Below are 18720 nucleotides of genomic sequence, written 5' to 3' on the forward strand. Positions count from 1 at the left end.
AATGTATTCTCACAAATAAAATCAAAACACAAGGGAAGAAAAAGTATTTCCCAGTCAAAAAGAAATAATTTTTTTAGAAAATACTTTCCATCTTCCTTGAAGATTAAGGATGAATTACAATGGAAATGCAACCCCTTCTTTCATTTGTGACCCTCTTAAAGTCATATGTCTGGTAAGACAAAGCAATCTGTCATACAAAACTTAAATACTGGAAAAGTAAACTATGTGGTAGTAAGAGGTATATTAATGTTCAGGCAAGGAAATTCAGCTCCTGGGATAATTAGGATTGCTGTTTTCATACAGGATATGTATCAACTTGTTCACTGCAGTGAACTCTGACAGCAAGACAGATGGACCTAACGCTTCCACTCCGATTTGTCTGTTGTCAACTAGGCATCTGCATCTATTCTTTCTCTCAGGTTTAGACACTTCTAATCTTTTTAATAGATTTATTACGCAAGAATTACAACAYACCACATACATTACAATTCTGAAATTCTGCTGTTGGAAAATTTCTGTAAGCACTGACAGTACCATTCCATATCTCTCTAGGACTTTCGCATCTCTGCCAAATGACATTACTGCCACTAAGATTTTTACTGAATCAGTCAAAGTGTGACGCTTAGCACTGAAGTGGTGTGTGATCTAGCTGGATCYGGTCAGATTCGTATTTTCTGCAAACAGAAAGTTTCATGATAGAATAAGCCACTAAAATGGGCAATAACTTGACTGCTAGACATCTTTTAAAACACAGTTTGGATAACTGATACTTGCAGTTATAAATGGATGAAATCTATGTGGAAAAGAAAGTAAATCCTGTTCCACTTAAATTCAACACCTACCATATATAATAATGCTTTTATTCCAAGAAAGGTAAAGGGTTTGATGCAAGTTCTAATTAAACTTGTGCCACAAATTTAAACAGGACACTGTCACTATGATTGTATAACTTTGCATAACTCATTAACTAACCTCTGCAGACTGAACTTCCCTTTAAGTAAATGTTTCTGGYATAAATCTTTGCTCAAGTCCCATCCAAGTCTAACCAGAACAGCTGTGCTTTCCTCAAGTAATCTGTTTTATATATCCTCTTATAAGTAAAAGCACAATTTCAAAAGTTATTCAAATATACTATATTTTAATTAGATATTCTAAAATCAATCCTTAGTATCAATTTCAGGCTTGAGTTTCATAAATGCTTTTGCTTGGGCAAACCAAGCAAGTAGTTCTTCAGCATTAGCTACTGAAGCTAAGAAAAAGTACAGCTGGAGTTCATCTCAGAAAAAAATACCTTCATCATTTGATATAATAACTTCAGWGAACCAATGTTCACTCCAACATCTGATTGACTATATTTACAGTTACCTGATTTAAATCTCAGTCACAGTGCCATCTGGTGACTATTTATATCTTATACATTTTAAATAGATGTATGCTTTTAGGCTCATCCAACTACCTTATTTCATCCAAATACCACATACTAACCCCCTCTCCTGTCTTCAAGTTTTATCTGAAGGAGAGAAGATGAATGATTCGCTATGAACTGGAATGGCACAAGGTTTCCAGTTCACATGTTCTTCTTCCAGACCTTTAAGTGCACTAGGAACAGAGTGAATTCTAAAACTGTAAATGACTAGTAAGTCATATGAATTTTGCTATAAAAAAATAAGAAAGTTTCTATTGAGGATAACGAACTGCATGATCTCAAGACTGAGATAAGTGGAAGATTGTGCCTTCTGTTTGCGTTTGGCCTCTAAAAGCTAGCTATGCAAGGGCAAACATTGCTGAACGCTTTTTTTTCAAGCTCTATTTCTAAAATTACTGTAGCTGTCATTTAAAAAGCGGTCACAGATAAATAAACACAGTGAAGATGAATGGGAATACTAAGTAAAAATTCAAATACCCTTCTCAATCTCAGCACACATTTTTTCTCTTTTAGAGCAACCATTTATAGAAGCGATGAGCCAAATTCTGATGCTTTGATGAAGACAGTAACACAGAAGACGATTTTTCATCTTGGTACAGACCTTTTTTTTTTCCCCTTCCCTCAATTCACAGCAAATATTCCCACCATTATTCACCCTTCCCCTCTTCCCACAACACAATAAGTGACCAGAGTGCAATATATCATATTTATCCTTTCTCCCCTGTCAATAAAAGAGGTCTGCTTAGGGGAATACTGTGCTATTTGGTAATTTTTTTCCTCCAAAGTGGTTTCCTACAAGACAAGAGATGCTCCAAGAAGAATACACTAATTAAAAATTAAGATTACATCAAACTTTTCACCCAGAAACTGTGACATGAAAAAGATAGCTACTGAACAGAAATTACAAGTAGACTTCTGGCTTTCCTTCAGTCTTGAATACAAATACGCCATGTAACACATTTCTCTAAGTTTTTCAATAGGAGTTATCAGATGTCGACTTCACACGAAACAAAGTGTGTTTATCTTAGGAGTTAGACAATGAATTCTTTTCATTGGTGGTTAGAATCATTAATATTGCTTCAATTCCCAATCCAGTATTACTCTATTAAATATATCCACAAGGAATCACATGCATAAAACATGAAATAGTGCTTCAGTTACTACAATTTTTCTTCAAACTAGTTACTGGTTTTCCCAAAAGAAAAGCAGCCGAGGAGCTCTCAAAGAGAACATGTATTTCCCATTTCCCATTGCTATAAATTGTACCAGTATTTCACTGCTCATTCTTCTTTCATTTTGCCCACATCTCTTCTCTAAGCAAAGAACTTGTGTTATTTTTTCCTTGATAATGCAAATAATACATTCACAATAAAGCTGTGTATCATGGACTTGTCAAAGGATAAAGAAGCCGCAGCTGTCCAGCATATAGCCTCCCGCCTTTAAGGTAGTGTAGGAATTGAGAGCAACAAATTAATTCTATTTGGCCAGAGATTTTTTTTATTATTTTTGAGAGGAAAGGTGTTTTCTGCACATGCAGTTATTCAGTAAGGATGACTGAGATAAATCTCTGAAAAATGTCAAGCTCTGAGGTTAGTTTCTTGAAATAAGACAAGTTTTCTACGCTTCACCAAATAACAGGCTGGGTAAGAGGGAAAATGCTGCAGTGTAACGGAACAACTGCAGCTCTTCGCTCCTCCTAAATTCCTTTGCATTTCAGTTATCTTCCCAGTTTTCCTGCGAATAAGATCAGGGATCACCTCCTTCCAGCCTAAAGAGGCTCATGCTTCACCCACTTCTCCCTGTCGCCTTTTTGTTGCATCCTCTTGTCGCTTTTGCCGTAGCTTTTGGCAGCCTCACGGCACGCGTCTTCTGCGCCAGGCGATCGCCCGGCAGCGCCGTTCACACGCCTCAGTACCAACGCCACGAGCCTGAAGAGCGGCTTTGAAAACATCCCTGGGCCATTCGGCGTGATGCTAGCGACACACAGGCCGACGCAAATGAGCCTGCAGACGTGTTACTTCAATGGATCAGATAACGCTCTAAAATCTCAGTGCTTGGGATCTTATCGCACCAGGAAGGGCAGAAATGCACTCAAACTGACAAGAAGTCTGCAAACAGTACAGAATTTATAGCCACACACAACCGAAATGGCTGACACGGGGGCGTGGAGTCCCCCCTGCCCCGGCTTTAAGCTGGACGCTTCCTCTCCCTCCCCAAGCCGTGCAAGCCTTTCGCCCTCCTCTGGGGAGGTCTGCCACCAGCCGTGACACCCTGAGACRGGGCGCTGCCAACGCAAATGCTCATCGCCGCCCCAAAGCCCATCTCTTACTTCCGGAAAGCTGATTTACACCCTGTCTCTCGCCAGTGCCTTAAAATATTCAAAGCAGGCTTGGGCTTCCCCTGCATTGCTGTAAATATTYGTAAGTAGTCATAAATACCGCTTTTCTCGGTAACCTACTGATTTTCCGTAGTGAATTAGGACCGGAAAGCTTTGCTAGAACTGCCGTATCGCAGCTGCTAAATTCCACACAAACTTTCGTAACTACAACATTCGACACAAAAATACAAYGACAAAACTCGCCTCGCAAAACTCTCTGCGTATAAGGGTTCGTATAGATATTCAATCCTTTTACTCTATATAACTTAGCAGAAACAAACCAGTCCTCACGTTCGTATTAAATAAATAACAGTTTTATTCTGTTATTCCACTTCCAAGTCAAAACTTGAAAATACGAACTTTGAAAGACCTATTACGCAGACAACTGAAATAGATTTCTGAAAAGAATATATTCAAATGCCTGACTTAAGCTTTCATCTAAATAAGTATCTTCAAAAGTAGCACATTTTCAAGCGTGTGTTAAACAGAAGCAGTAATAAGACAGCAGCCAACTTTCAATTTTAAATGAACAAATTTTTAAACTCCAGAAAGTAAATTAAGAACTGACAGAAATGACAGCTGAAAGTAGTAGAATAATGACAGTATTTTTTTCTAAATATAAAACAAGTAAAACTGAAACACGTAAGTCCTAGTATTTCAGTTCAATTTATAAAAGCAWGTTATATTTCCTTTTTTTAATCTATCTGCTTGTATACAATTTTATCTGCCAATTAGAAGTTTAAAATTAACTCACATAATGCTGCATTAATTCATTTTACCTTGCAATCTCCAAATTATTTGTAGCTTGGTGTGCCTCAGAGCCTCAGTCATCGGCACTGATACATGGATTTAATGAAAGTTGTATGATTTTCCAGAAAATACACCCTCTGAGACAAAAAAGGAACGGCCCCTCCAGAAGCATGCGAAAGCTGTATTGAAGCAACAATCTCAGCTTATTAACTATGTAGCTGTTTTTAACGGCCCTTAAAAAATCAGCAAGTCCAAATAGCTCTGCTCTACACCTAAGTATTGTTACTTGAAGCATACTTACTGGCTTTTTTTTTTTTCCTCCTGCAAAGTATTTAAAAACTGTACCATGAACCTTCAGTCCTGGCTGCTGTGAAACCCAAGAGCCGGGTTAACTTCAAAGGCAACAACCACTCTGACTCGACTTTTTAAAATCAGAATCAGTGAAACAAGTCCAGGCTAAAATTCAAAGAGTGAATCTGAACAGATGGCAGGGAAATTTTATTATACCTTCCAATAACACTTAAATTAGAATATATAAATATTTTTTTAATTTTGACCATTTCAAATAGTCAAGAAAAATGTTAATTTATGAAAAAAGATAGCTATTTAGGAAAATTTACACTAACTATTCCTACTACTCCCTCAATCATACGTGAATTTACTGACAGGTCAATTGCCCAAATTAAGTCATGTATAAAAGCGTAATCCATTTAGGGGAACAAATAATTTATATGTGCCTTCTCTAGCCATCTAGCTATTATTTTTGTAATTTTGAATTTAGCTTCATTTTCAAGCATATATTAATAGAACAGGAAAACTTATTGAAAATTAAGCTGTTTCCCCTTGTAGGAAAACTTGGGGAAATTTCATTTTTGGGACATCTGTAGAAGCTTGATTTTCAATCAGATTTCTTTAAAAGAGGTTTAGATTGCAGCCAGAAAACACCTTGCTGGGATGCTGTGATAACTTCAGCTTGGATTTATCCAAATAACACCTGAAGTTTTGGTCGGACATAAGAATTAATGCATTTAACACTTGCCAGGACTGCCATAACACTGAAATGTCCTCTAAAATTATCATCAGAATAGGTGTGCCACTGCATTTTCAAGAGAGAGTACCTGCCCTCCCATCAGTTCTAACTAAAGTGCCTTGCAAAGGCCAGCGACACAAATAGACCCAGCTACCTAAGCATGTATCAGCGCCGCTGACATTTTGACATGACATTATTGTCAAAACAACGACACAGGTCTGGGCGAGACCTGGAGGCACAATCTCATCCTCTAAGTTACTAGACAGAAAAAAAAAAAAATGTAGAATAAGAATGAAAACTGACCCAAAACAAAGCAAATGAAATTATGCAATTGTGGAAGTGGTTTTTTGGCAATTCAGTTATGTTTACTTGCACTTAGCTTAATTTTGTTTGGCTTTTTATTAAGAATAATAGTCTTTACCTGTAGAGAAATACTAATTCTCCCTGCAAGATTATAGCTTTCTTTCCACTTTGTGCCTTGAATATTTATTAAAAATGCAGGGAGCAATTTGCCATAGATGATACCATCATTAGCTGCTACAAAGTCCTGAATAAACAAATGTTAGAGTAGACTCCTGATAAAGACCCCCAAAAAAATTTGTTTTAAGAATGTGGACACTGTTGTGGAATATCAGGTGAGAGGCAAATAATACTGAAATGTTAGTGAAATTTTACCTAACACTGACAGTTCAATAAGATAGGTGCAGCCTTGCCTCTGGGGTCAAATATGCACTGGAGTCAAATATGGAGCAAAACTTAAGGCATAGCTCAATTTAATAGGCCAGTAACTAGAAAATCTTTTCTTATACATCCTGTCATGTCACGTTTGGTCCCTGTTTGTCTTACGGAAAAGAGTATTATAATGTAGTATTCTAAAGTATAATATTCCTTGAAGACATGTCAACCCATGTTCCTCCAGATAACCTCAGCCCCCAAGAACCCAGCACTCCTCATGTCCTATACCAAATATCCACACCTCTGCATCTACATCCAGCCGCTCCAGGTCTGAACCTGCTCCACGAGTATCACCCTTGCAGAGCAGCACTCCAGTAGCTCTAAATTGCAATGGTTATCTTCCACTTCATTGCTTTCAAATCAGTGTCCTCAACAAAACCCATAGAAAATACTGCAAGGAAATGCATTTCCAGTTCCACTGTACAGAAATCTCTTTTCAGAAGCTACTATTCTTCAAATTCTTTCATACTTACAAGAAAAAGAAAAAAAGAAAAAAAAGCAACCTATTTACCTGGACACACAAGTATGAAAACCTTCAAGTTATTCTTTTTGATTTGTAKGTTGAGCTAAAATGAAAGACTTAATAGGATTAAAAGAAAAAAAAAGCCTACTAGAGCTCTAAACATGTAGCCATTCTTGAAAGTTGAGTAATACATTTATAAAAAAAAGAAAAAAAGAAAAGAAAAAAGCAGGAGCTAAGTTACCAGAATAAAGTGTATCTTCCTTTATAGGAGGAATGAAGCAGAAAAATGGAAAAAAAATGAAAAGAAGTTAGAAAAACTGTGAAATTCCTTTGAGATGTGATGTTGCAAGATATTCACATGCCAATCCATCACATTTGTTTAGGTTAGTCCAAGTAACACTTCAGCATGTCTGACAAAATTTTAATGAAATGTTTCACTACACTGCAGACATTAACCATTTGAGCAAACAGGATTAATCGTTCTCCATTTTGCAACATGCTGAGGTTTTTGCTTTCAATCTCTCTGAACCAGCTGTTCTTTTCTCAGAGAGCAAATTTACAAAGGACATTTTCCACTGCTTTTCTAATCCCCACATCTGAGTGTTTCTCTCTCCTAAAGCAGGTTTCTTTTTCAGAAATTTYAGATATTTTGTAGGGAAAGCATACTGGACAAGAACTGAACAGTTGCCTCTCTTAAGATATGTAAGAAGACTCAATGCAGTTTTCAATGATCACAATTTAATCTTCATCCACTGAGAAAACTCCAATGACTTTTTACTTTTTGGTTCTCTTTGCAAGGCCGTGAATCTAATATAAGGCATGCCTGTTTGAAGAGTTCAAAGAAACTGGCTTTTTTTAAAAAAAAAAAAAAAAAAAAAAAAAAAAAAAAAAAAAAAAAAANAAAAAAAAAAAAAAAAAAAAAAAAAAAAGAGAGAATAAAAATAAAATAACAGAATGGCCAATTTTTAACATTAAGTTTGTGTTTGCCCACTGTTTTAGGTGTTTGTCAACTAACTTACACATTTGCATATTAAAATACCTGAGAAAAACTGAATTTTGACCCCTACACTGAATGAATTCCTTACACTGTGGTCTAGGAACATACATGGCACAACCGTTACTAAGTATATAGTGAGATTTTGATAAATCCAGAGAGGTTGAAAGTTAAGATGTAAAATAAAAGCTCACCACAAATGCAACTATAGACTGACTTCCATTTCCATTTTTTTTCCAAACCCTTAAAAAGCTGAATGCTCATACAGTTTGGTTTTCTTCCTGAATAATGCTGCAAGTCTGTAAGCTGAACAAACAAGGAGAAGAGAACATGAGGAGAACCATACTGACTTTCACACATTCAGTTAGTACAAGGTACTCAACAGATGGCAAGATTCCTCAAAAAGAAAGTCAGAATTTTCTACGTGGCAAAGTACTTCAATGAGTAAAAAATACTATAGCAGCAACTTGTTCACCACGTACTTATGCCATCATCCCTGATTTACATGGAGGACAAAGGTCCCCTAGCAAAACGACCATTTACTGACTGCTGTGCTTTTGAATTCAAATGCTAAGCACCTTTACAAATAAGACACTGTAACAACATTACCTTTGGAGCATGAGGGACTGCCCTCATTTGATAAAATCCAACTGTTGCCTAACATTTCCAATTCTCATCCATCTAGTCTAGAGGACTCATGGCCCACACTTTTAAAATGCTCTTGGATACAAAGCATAGAGAACAGTTACAATAATCAAACCACTTCACTCATTTTGTAGTAAACAAATCATCAGAATACACTTCTGTATTACAGCTACATGATGGTAGCAACACAAAAGGTTAGTTTCAAAACTGTACCATGTTCAAAAATTTGCAAAACCGTTTTCAGCACTTGACAGAGAAACAGCCTGAAGAGCAAAAACAGTACCTTCTGGAAAAATATCACACAGCTGAAAAGGCAACATTCTCCCACTTTCTGGATAAGATCTCTCCCTCATAAGCAAAAGTCCAAAATAAATCTCAATAATAACTGGACTCACAGGGGCTCACTAACAACAAGTGGACAAAACATGTCCAGCACTAGAAGGCCCTTTACCTGCTTCAAAATCCGGTGGTGGAAACTGAACATGGACAAACCAAGTCTAATAATAAAATGCATTCTTTTGAATGACCTCAGTATTTAACTATTAAAGTAACGTTTTCTGACATAGAAATATTTTAAAAACATTCGATGACCCTATAAAATTGCATGTTCCAGCTTAGAATTCTTGGCCTGATGCTGGAATCACTGAATGAGATTTATTGGGATCAGACTTGATGGATCATTTGGGGCAACTTTCCCAGGATGGATTGGCAGCATCAGGATAACATGCTTCTTTAGGCCACTACACAACTTTTCTCTGTGATAATCACAGTAGCATCCAGCCCTCATGATAGATTCTGTTTGTGCTTTATGAGTGTATTACATATCAACGTATGATTGCACAGTGCACTATGTGTACTATATTATGGTTAATATTCCATCTTTTTGTATTCAAATTCTTTTGTTCTCCATTTGTAGCTGTTTCTTCCTATTCTAGGCTGGAGCAGGAGCTCAAGAGAGGGCTGCGAAGCAAGCAGATAAACTCAGAGAGAGGGTTTGGTTTGACCAGAGCACTGCAGCAGAGCATCAGACCAAGAAGGAGTAGGAAAATACTCCTACTCCTGAGAAATGGGCATAGATAATTACTCACTGGAAACAAGCGCCTGGCAGGTGAGAAATCTAGAAATGAGTTTTGCAACTAATAAAATATCAAGGTTTTAAGCAGAGAAAGTATCTCCTGCTAAATTTCATCCAGCAGCCAAGATAAAGGGGTTGGGTTGTGGTTGTTGGTGGGGGGTTTCTGGCCTTTTTTTTTTTTTTTTTTTTAATAAAGAAAAAGGATTCCATCAACAATTTCTCATCCTCCTCAGAGAGGACCTTTTGGTGGTTGTACTCGAAATACTCCCAATTACACTTCTTTGTAGTGATCTTGGACAAGTCATCTACTCATTTCTCCGGACTGTCCACCACTATATCAAACGGCAGCAGTAATAATGCAACTGTCTTTCACTTGTGCTTGCATAGTGCTTAACAAACACGTGAGTGGATTTTCAGGAAATGCCATAATCTAGACAAGGCTTTTCTTTATGGAACTTGAAATGTGCTGCTCAGTTTGCTGATCATTTTATGCAAAGACATAACGTAACTGTAATACTAATAAATTAGTATACATGAATTAACTCTTGCCATTAAGCAGTCTAGAAGTCTCCCTGCTTCAAATAATTACTTTATTAAAGATTGTGCATTTTAATTGCTTCTAGTCATTTGTCTTTTTCTCTTGCTCAGCCCTATTTTAGCTAAATCAATAATATGCTTTAAGAGTCTCAGTTTTAAAATTAGCTACTCTTCATGAGTCCTCCAATTTTAAAAATACAATTCTAGAGAATGATATATTATGTTCACTATGTGTAATGGCTACAGTCAGTTGATGCACATCCAAATCAGTTAACATTTATACTAATATAGCCCCAAACTACAGATCTCCAAGTCAAAGGGTATAGAAAATGTTCTAGGCACAAGCAACACATATCACTTAAAAGAATGAGTTTTCCACTGCAGTAGTAGTAATATCTCTCTACTATGTTCTATCACCAGAGAACAAAATTTTTATTCCATTTAAACTTAATAACATTAGGAATTCATTTTACTATAAGTGTATACGTACATAAGGTTAGTTCTAAATTAATCGCAGAGAAAAATCTAACACATCACATTCCTTTTGACCCTACAATAAAACAGCATCTCAGAACTCCTAAACTTTCACCTCTTCACATAATAATAGATTCCATTATCTTTTCTTCCTCTCACACCATGAGTAATTCTCATATATAGCAAAAAGAGCAGTTTAACAACAATGTATAGAAACCAGTTTCACAAATCAGCTAAGAAAAGATGAATTACAACATGGATCTATTTCAAGTAACAATATTATAAATAGCGCTTTTTTTTGGTCTGTCTTTTTCTTCTCTGGTACTAGGATTTTTCTTCTCTCCTACTTTTGACCCTTTTATATCATTTTTCAGTTTTTGGAAACATAGTTTTTGGCTTTTAAACACAGAATTGGCCTACTTTCACTAACAAAGAGTCAGACTTCACCACTGAACAATCCATAAAGTTAACATGATATTATTCTTAGTGCTCTACAAAAATATAATGCCTATGTTAAAGCTTGACTGTGTTGCTTCTACGGCTACCCTCACTGATACTAGTGGAAAGTCTTAAACAAATAAAAAACAGAGTTCTCCTAAGCAATCCTTCAACTAGGATATTAAGCCAACCCACCTTACTAGGAAATTGCAAAGTATGACATTTAAAACCTGTTTTACCCCATTAACAGTAAATGTGGAGCTTGCTGTGATGATTATCCAGTCATTTCCCTAGGTGAAACCGAACTTGGTAAAGCAGATTCTGATGTGCCCTTTCAAAAATGGCTTCACATCAATTACAGCTATCACATTCTGCATTTCCAATTTCTTCTGCTCAAAAACTACAGCACTTGACCTAGTCTTTTGAAGTCCCTACAGTGATAAATTACTAAACTTCATTCCCTTTCTCATACTCCTGGGTAAGGCAGCTATTAAGAATGCCACTTTTAGTTAAACAAACAGAAGACGTGCTATCTAAAGATTCAGCTTTTCTATTAAGATGCACTCTTACTCCTTTGGCAAGTTGCCCAAAAACCAGAGCAAACCTCCATGCATAAACGAGATCCGTGCTTGCGATGGAGAAATTCAGAATATTTCAAGAATAAAGTTACTGGAAAATTTACAAAACTCAGCTTTCTTGTAGAATTATTTATTCTCAAATATAGAGGGGAAAAAAGCTGATTTACATGCAAAAGAACAACACAAAAGGTGAGTAACTTCACACAAATCATAGTTATACTGGTGAGAAAGTCCTACATATCGCACATGAAGTTTAAAATCAGCTTCCAGAAAAGCTGCTCTTTATTATTTGTCAATAGTATACCACAGCAAAAGATTTAGTCAGTAAAACCTATAGAATCTCAAAAAAGATCCAATAAACACTTTTGAAGAGACCATCATCTGCACAATGAGTAATATTTTAGCATTTAAATAAACTTCAGCGGCAAATTTCTAGATTATTACCTTCTGAACTTGTCCATCCCACATGGAAAGAACTAAGCTTTAAATGTGTGTCACAGAATGTAAAGAGAGGGAAAAAAACCTAAAATTATCCTTTCCTTTCCACTTCTTCATCCATATATTTAAATGGGTTGAAGGTATCTGGCAGGAAGCACTGGACAAGAAGTGTAAATAGTAAGTGCTAATAGCGGCACCTATAGAAATGAGTATGAGTGAGATGGAGATCGTGCTTGCCACCAGAAGTGGTTAATGAAATGTGAGTCTAAATAGCCATTCTTGGATGTAAAGGAAGATGGTGTTCCTCAATTACTCCTGCACAGCACCGAAAGTAGTATTACATCTATCAAATAGGTGTTTCAGTTACTGTCATTTAAGAAGTACACCTCCTTTCTCACAACCTACATTTTTACAATAAATGACTGCTGACTAGCTCATTTGGTTAAGTCTACCATATTGGAATGACTTTTTGAGACAGGGCTGTCTGTTATCATTCCAAAGGAAGATTTATACTAGATTCTAATAATGATGTTGTATTACCAACTCACAGGAAATAACATATGTTCATATATAAACTTGCATTTCTAACTAAATCACTAAGAAATTAGGAAAAACAGGTAGCAAGTTTCCAAAGCTATAACAAAGCAGCCTCCCTTATTTTCAGGACAAAACAAGACACACAAAGATACAAAGAAATGAATTTGTTGCAAAAAAAAAAAGTCTGGAGGACTTTGCACATGCAGCAAGGCTTTATCAGCAGGACCCATAACYGATTGCATACACTCACATCAAGGTTACCTTGTGAGAGGAATAGAAGAGGAGGAGAAAGAGGGAGAGAGAAAAAAATAAATAAAACAGTCCATGGTGGCCAGCCTAGAGCAACAGGAGTTGCCAGACAAGTCCTCTCCTGGGTATCATCTCCAGTGCAGCAGACACAGACACTTTCTTCAGAGTAACTGTGTAGTTATTTCTATTAGTTTTCTGCTTATGAAACTACTAGTGCTTATAATTACCTGGGATAAGACAGCACCTCTATGATACTCTTTGTATTTAACTTTCCACTCACAGGTGTTGAAATAAAATCCTGAATATACATTCAAATACAAATTAATGACTTCATCAGATAGCTGATCAATTTATATAGGCATTGGAGATCCTTCACATCTTCCACCCATCAGAGCTGCCCTCTCACTTGCTCTGCTCAGGTTTATTTTCTGGCCTCTTTCAGCCTCTGCCACCATGTTTTCCCACCAGAGCAACTGCCTTCCTCACAGCCAGTTCTACACACCTTTGGTCCAGGTAAAAGGCTACAGTCAACCAGAAATTACAATGACAAGTTTAGGGAAAAGGAGCCTAGCAAAATTTGACCCATCATTACATAACGTATATTGAGGTATGTTATCATCACCCACAAATTAGATGGGTAAAATTATTGGATAAATAAATAAATAAATAAATAAATAATAATAAATTAATAAATAAATAAATAGTGCATAAATCTTTTAAAGTATGAAGTATGGAAATACATTAGGCCATACCTTGAACAAAATAGTCAGAATCTTCAAAAAAAAATATAATTGAAATCTAAATATCAAACAATTGAAAAAGTCTGCATTACACAGAATGCAAATGTCCTCCATGTTTCCTGGAAGAATTCTTGTGTGGCAGAACAAGACGTTCTGTACTCGGGGGGACACAGACCTATTGCCTTTTCTCATAGACAAGCATGAGCTCCCTCTGTCTAGAAGCTGGTGTGACTGAACATGAGTCAGTTAGGAAATGGAGGACAGTGCAAACGGGGACACTGACCACTGATAAAAGGCAGCTCACTGTGCACTAAGTCCAGTAGGCAAGTAAGAGTCTTCAGAGGGCTGATCAACTGCCTGCTCTTATCTRTTCTCAAGAGACGGGAACAAAACTTAAAATAGTGTTTGCCTCAAYCCTCTTCTCCCTTCAGGTTGCCACCATAAGCTCATCTGTTCTTTTTCTCCACTACTATAACCCAGTCACCTTCCCCTCCATCCTACCTTCCACTATCTTCCAKTTAGCTCCTGCATAACCCTCCTCCAGAAGCCCACTCCAAAATTTCTACCATAAAGTCATTAGAGGAATAACTACCCACTGCTATTCTGCCCACAGAGCGCGCTGCAGAGTACCTGTTACTTCTTAAGCATTGCACTGATAAACAATCCAGTGATATTTGTACTTTACAGTATGTTTTTCAGTCATCTCCCCATCCCCAAATGGGTTCTTCTACCTTCCTAGGTATAATGGATGCTCAGTCGGGCCTCCTTTCCCTCACTTGTTTGACTGACATATTTCCAGTGTAAAACACTGGAACATTCAGAAAAAAAAATAGATACATTGTCTGCTACCAATGCACACTGACCATACTAGCGACTCCAGTGTAGTCTGGCAAGCTGATGATAAAGCTACCAGAAATCATCAGTCTCAGGAGCAGCCGGCACACGCTAACTACAGCATCAGGATTTTACTGTAGTTGAACAGCATGACCAAGATGCAATGGATGTCTCTTCAGGCAACGAACCTCTGGTGCCTGTGGAGTCTGTTATTGTTCCCATAAACCTTGTTCATTGTGTTGATGTCAACTTTAATTTTTCTTCATCTTCGGTCAAAAAGAGAGATAGATAGATATAGTGTACTTTATAAACAAGATTGCACCTGCTGCAGCTATCCTTGATGAATTATTTCTTTGAGTATAAGTAGACTATCATACCTTGTTCACCAAGTGACAATGAATAAAAGCCTTGAGAAAACAGTGCTTTTGACAGGTGGATAGTGATTCTATCCAAACTCTGCTATCAAAGCAAGACAAAATTTTAAGTATTTCCTTCACGCCTCAAATTGCAGAAATGGAAGTACTTAAAGTTGTAAACCATTCAGAATGGAAATTGTAGCAGTGATAGTATTGAATGTAGAATACCAAGTGATACGAATTAATCTTATTCATTCAAAATAGGGGGGAAAGTAGCATTTTAATTTTTTCCTGTGGCATTGGGGAAAAATACTTAGGTAAAATACTTTCACAGAATCACTGAATGGGTAAGGTTGGAAGGGATCTCTGGAGATCATCTAGTCCAACCTCCCTGCTCAAGCAGGGTCACCTAGAGCATGCTAGACAGGGTTGCATCCAGGCGGACCTTGGAGATCTCCAGAGAAGGAGACTCCACAACCTCTCTGGGCAACCTGTGACAGTGCTCCGTCACTCTCACAGGGAAGAAATTCCCCCTCATGGTCAGGCAGAACTTCCTGTGCTTCAGTTTCTGCCCATTGCCTCTTGTCCTGTCACACGGGGCAACTGAAAAGACTTTGTCCTCATCCCCTTGACACCCTCCCTTCAGGTACTTGTACACATTGATCAGATCCCCCCTCAGKCKTCTCTTCCCCAGGCTGAASAGGCCCAGCTCTCRCAGCYGTTCCTCGCAGGGCAGGTGCTCCAGCCCTCTGATCACCTTTGTAGCCCTACGCTGGACTCTCTCCAGTAGCTCCATCACTTTCCCCATGTTTTGAGGGAGAACCATCTCCAAGGCACAACAGAGCGTTCATTTCTTGATGCAACAATTTGTACATGGGGAGCAGAAAGAGTGCTGAATATCCGACAAACTATTTAYAGAACCAAAAAGCTCCTAAAGGAATATAATCAACCGCCAAACAGGGCAGGGAAGTTAGAGGATTTAGATCCAAACTGTTCAAACTGCAGGCTTTCATTCAAAGCCAGATCACAAACAAATTTTGCCTGGTATACCCAACGACCAAGAATTCAAATCTCTCTCGTTTTTGCAGAACAAATCCACTTTYATTTTTCTCTTTGTCACAGGAGAAATTGCTATTTTTAGTCAGGGAAGCAACATAAAGCACCTTGCTGACCTGGCAAAGCTTGATTTGGCTCCCTGCCAACCAGAGTTCAGTAAATGTGACTGGCTTTTGCGTACTTAGCTCACAAATCACAATTAACCAATCTAAAAAAAAAAAGATGATGTTGGAAGAAATAAACCTGGAAAGTACTTTGATTTGGATTTCTATATAATTATTGTCTCTTTTACAGGCTTGAAGAGTTATTAGTGAAACAAAGATCAGAGTCAGGCTTGGATCCTCCTTTTTTTCTTTCTTAAGATCTGATGTGTGTAATATTGAAGGAGAACAACAATAAAAAAGGCAAGTCAAAGCCACAGCATCTCCAAGGATACTATTCAATTCCTAAACAAGGCATGTGGAAGCAGAACATCTAACATGGGTTAAGCTTTCATGCCCAAAATCTCACTCCTAAAGTCACACTTAGGGGAAAAAATAATTTAAAAAAGTAAAGCAATCCAAATTTTAAAAGTAGATCCAAATATCCCACTATCTTCTGTAGGATCTAGAACCATTAAAAATTTGTTCTATTCCAGGGTCCTATAGTCTATAGCCTATAGACTTAAGGCTTACAGGTCTAARGATTTTAAGCTTAAAGTGTAAACAAAATAAAGTTTGTCTCAGTTAACAGCATCCACATTAAAAGAGCATAGCCTGAGAACTGCATGGAGAACATCCAAATAAGTCTGATGTCTCATTTTAATACACTATCAACTGAATCAGAAAAGATACACTAAAGATAGTGCACATGTAGCTTCACATTTTATTCTAACACTTCCTACCACTTAGTGATAGTATAGGAATGCAGTAGTTCTTCTAGATTACTTACATCTCTTTTTCTGTACTTCAATCTCTTTAATTCCATCTCATTTTCATATGCAGAGGCAAATTCTCCTCAACATACAAGTTTCGACATACAGTTATCAGTCAGCTAAGGCCTTTTTAAATTATAAACCAGTCCATAGTCTGTGAAGCAAATGGCCATTGATGAAGGTCAATGGTTAACATCTTAAATCAAGATTTTTTAAAAATCCACAAGATACTTTCAACATTTTCTTTCAAATAAAAGACCTCCCTTTCAATGTGTGAACTGCTCTTTTGTCAGATTAGGGTCACGTAGCATTTCCTACTCCCAGAAGATTTATTTTAAAGAACTCATGATCACTGTGTTGAACCAAGATATCTTGMCGGATAATTTGTGTTTTCATCTGGTGACAGATAGGAACTACCAGTAAATTATCTATACATGATGGTCCCTCTGTGACTTTAATGACCAAATTCACACTGATTCAACTGATCTCTCCAAGCCTGAAGTCTGTAATACATGGTATGGAGCGAGGGTGGATTTCTTCCACCACTGTGMAGTGCTAGAATAGGCCAAATAAACTCAGCTTCCACACATGAAATACAGTACCAAACTCCCTAGGTTAAAAATAACACATTTTCTGCTGAGAGATGATGATACTTGTTTAACTTTTTCTGCAGCTTTTGCATTCAGCCATAGAATAGTCGAATATCTAAACACAGTCTAGTGTTACTCAAAAAGTAACAAACTCAGCCCTAAGACAAATCGTTTTGTGTACCAGTATAACCACAGCAATGCAGAGCTAAGCACAGACTAACTCACCCTGCAGTATTCATGTACCCTGGGATGACTTCGGTTTTTAAGACAGCGGTTACAATTATGCAGAAGTGAACAGTAGAAAGGAGTGTATCCAAATATAATATTACACTGTGATATTCTTTTCAGCTTGAGGGGCTTTATCATAAGGTCAGAAAGCAACTTTTATACTGAATTTATGAGATCATTATAACAACAGTCATTTCCAGAAGCCAGCRACTGGTTTATCAGAAGACAGCCTGTAGCAAAATTGAAATTGTGGACTGCAGGGAAGTTCAGCCGCAATACCGGCAATATTCAGTGTTCCAGCACTCTGAAGCACAAAAACTGTAAGTAAAAAAAGTTGGCAGGGAAGGCTTAAGCACCAATGCTTCTACGTATCTAAACAAGGACATTTCAGAAACAGTAACAGGAGTAATACTGATTTATATCAATTTTCATTTGCAAAGATTCATCTTACTTTCGAAGACTAGCTTCTGCACATTTAGGATGGAAAAGTAACTACTTATCCTGAAAATTCACGACAGACACCTATTGCTAGGTCATAAATGACAGCAGAGCATTTTCACACCTTGTTTAAGATTTCACAGGTTTAAGGTTTCACAACAAATGTTTAAGGTTTATCTTGTTTCTTAACTTAAAAACTCCCACTTGCTTCTCATATTAGTCCTTGTCAAACCACTTTAATTAACTTGACTGTTACAAGGCAAACCTTAAAATATAATCAAGCAGTCACCAAAGGCACTGTGCAGGGCACTGGCAATAGCCCACATGTTCAGACTGTTCTGCAGCAACAGAAGGAAATTGAAATCTCTTCTAAGGGAGTTCTGGGTCATTCAAAAAGATTCATAAATATCACATGTTTTTCAGATTCAGGGTCAAAGGGAACGTTGGATCATCTCTGTTATATATCTCAGGTCACTACACTTCAGATAGCAATGTTCCTTCTGTGCAAAAGCCTTTACATCTGTCCACAAACATAGATTCATATATTCTGAAAAACAGGCAGTACAAAGTCAAGCAAATCAAAATTTAAAATGCAGCAAATCCAGCAGAAGCCAGCCAAGAAAACTAGACCATAACACATTTTGATTGTATCTTTAATGGCTAATTGACTCGATTATTCACAATTACTGCCTGATTCTTTAACTGGAATTTGTCTGGTTTTAAGTTGCTGGTTCTTGTCAGTTGTTTTTCTACTAAAGAGCCTTGTCAAAGTAAGCAGACAGAAGTAGCAGACAGAAGTAAACAGACAGTAATAAACAG

At 37.2% G+C, this 18720-nt stretch overlaps 1 protein-coding gene across 4 annotated transcripts in view; it reads right to left on the reverse strand.

Moving 5' to 3' along the window:
- Positions 1-18720, reverse strand: part of TRAPPC9 (trafficking protein particle complex subunit 9) — a 458914-nt gene that overhangs the window by 334734 nt on the left and 105460 nt on the right. The window lies entirely within an intron of this gene.

Source organism: Rhea americana, unplaced genomic scaffold (assembly GCF_003343005.1).
Source record: "Rhea americana isolate MKP2758 unplaced genomic scaffold, rheAme1 scaffold_0, whole genome shotgun sequence".
Lineage (NCBI taxonomy): Eukaryota > Metazoa > Chordata > Aves > Rheiformes > Rheidae > Rhea > Rhea americana.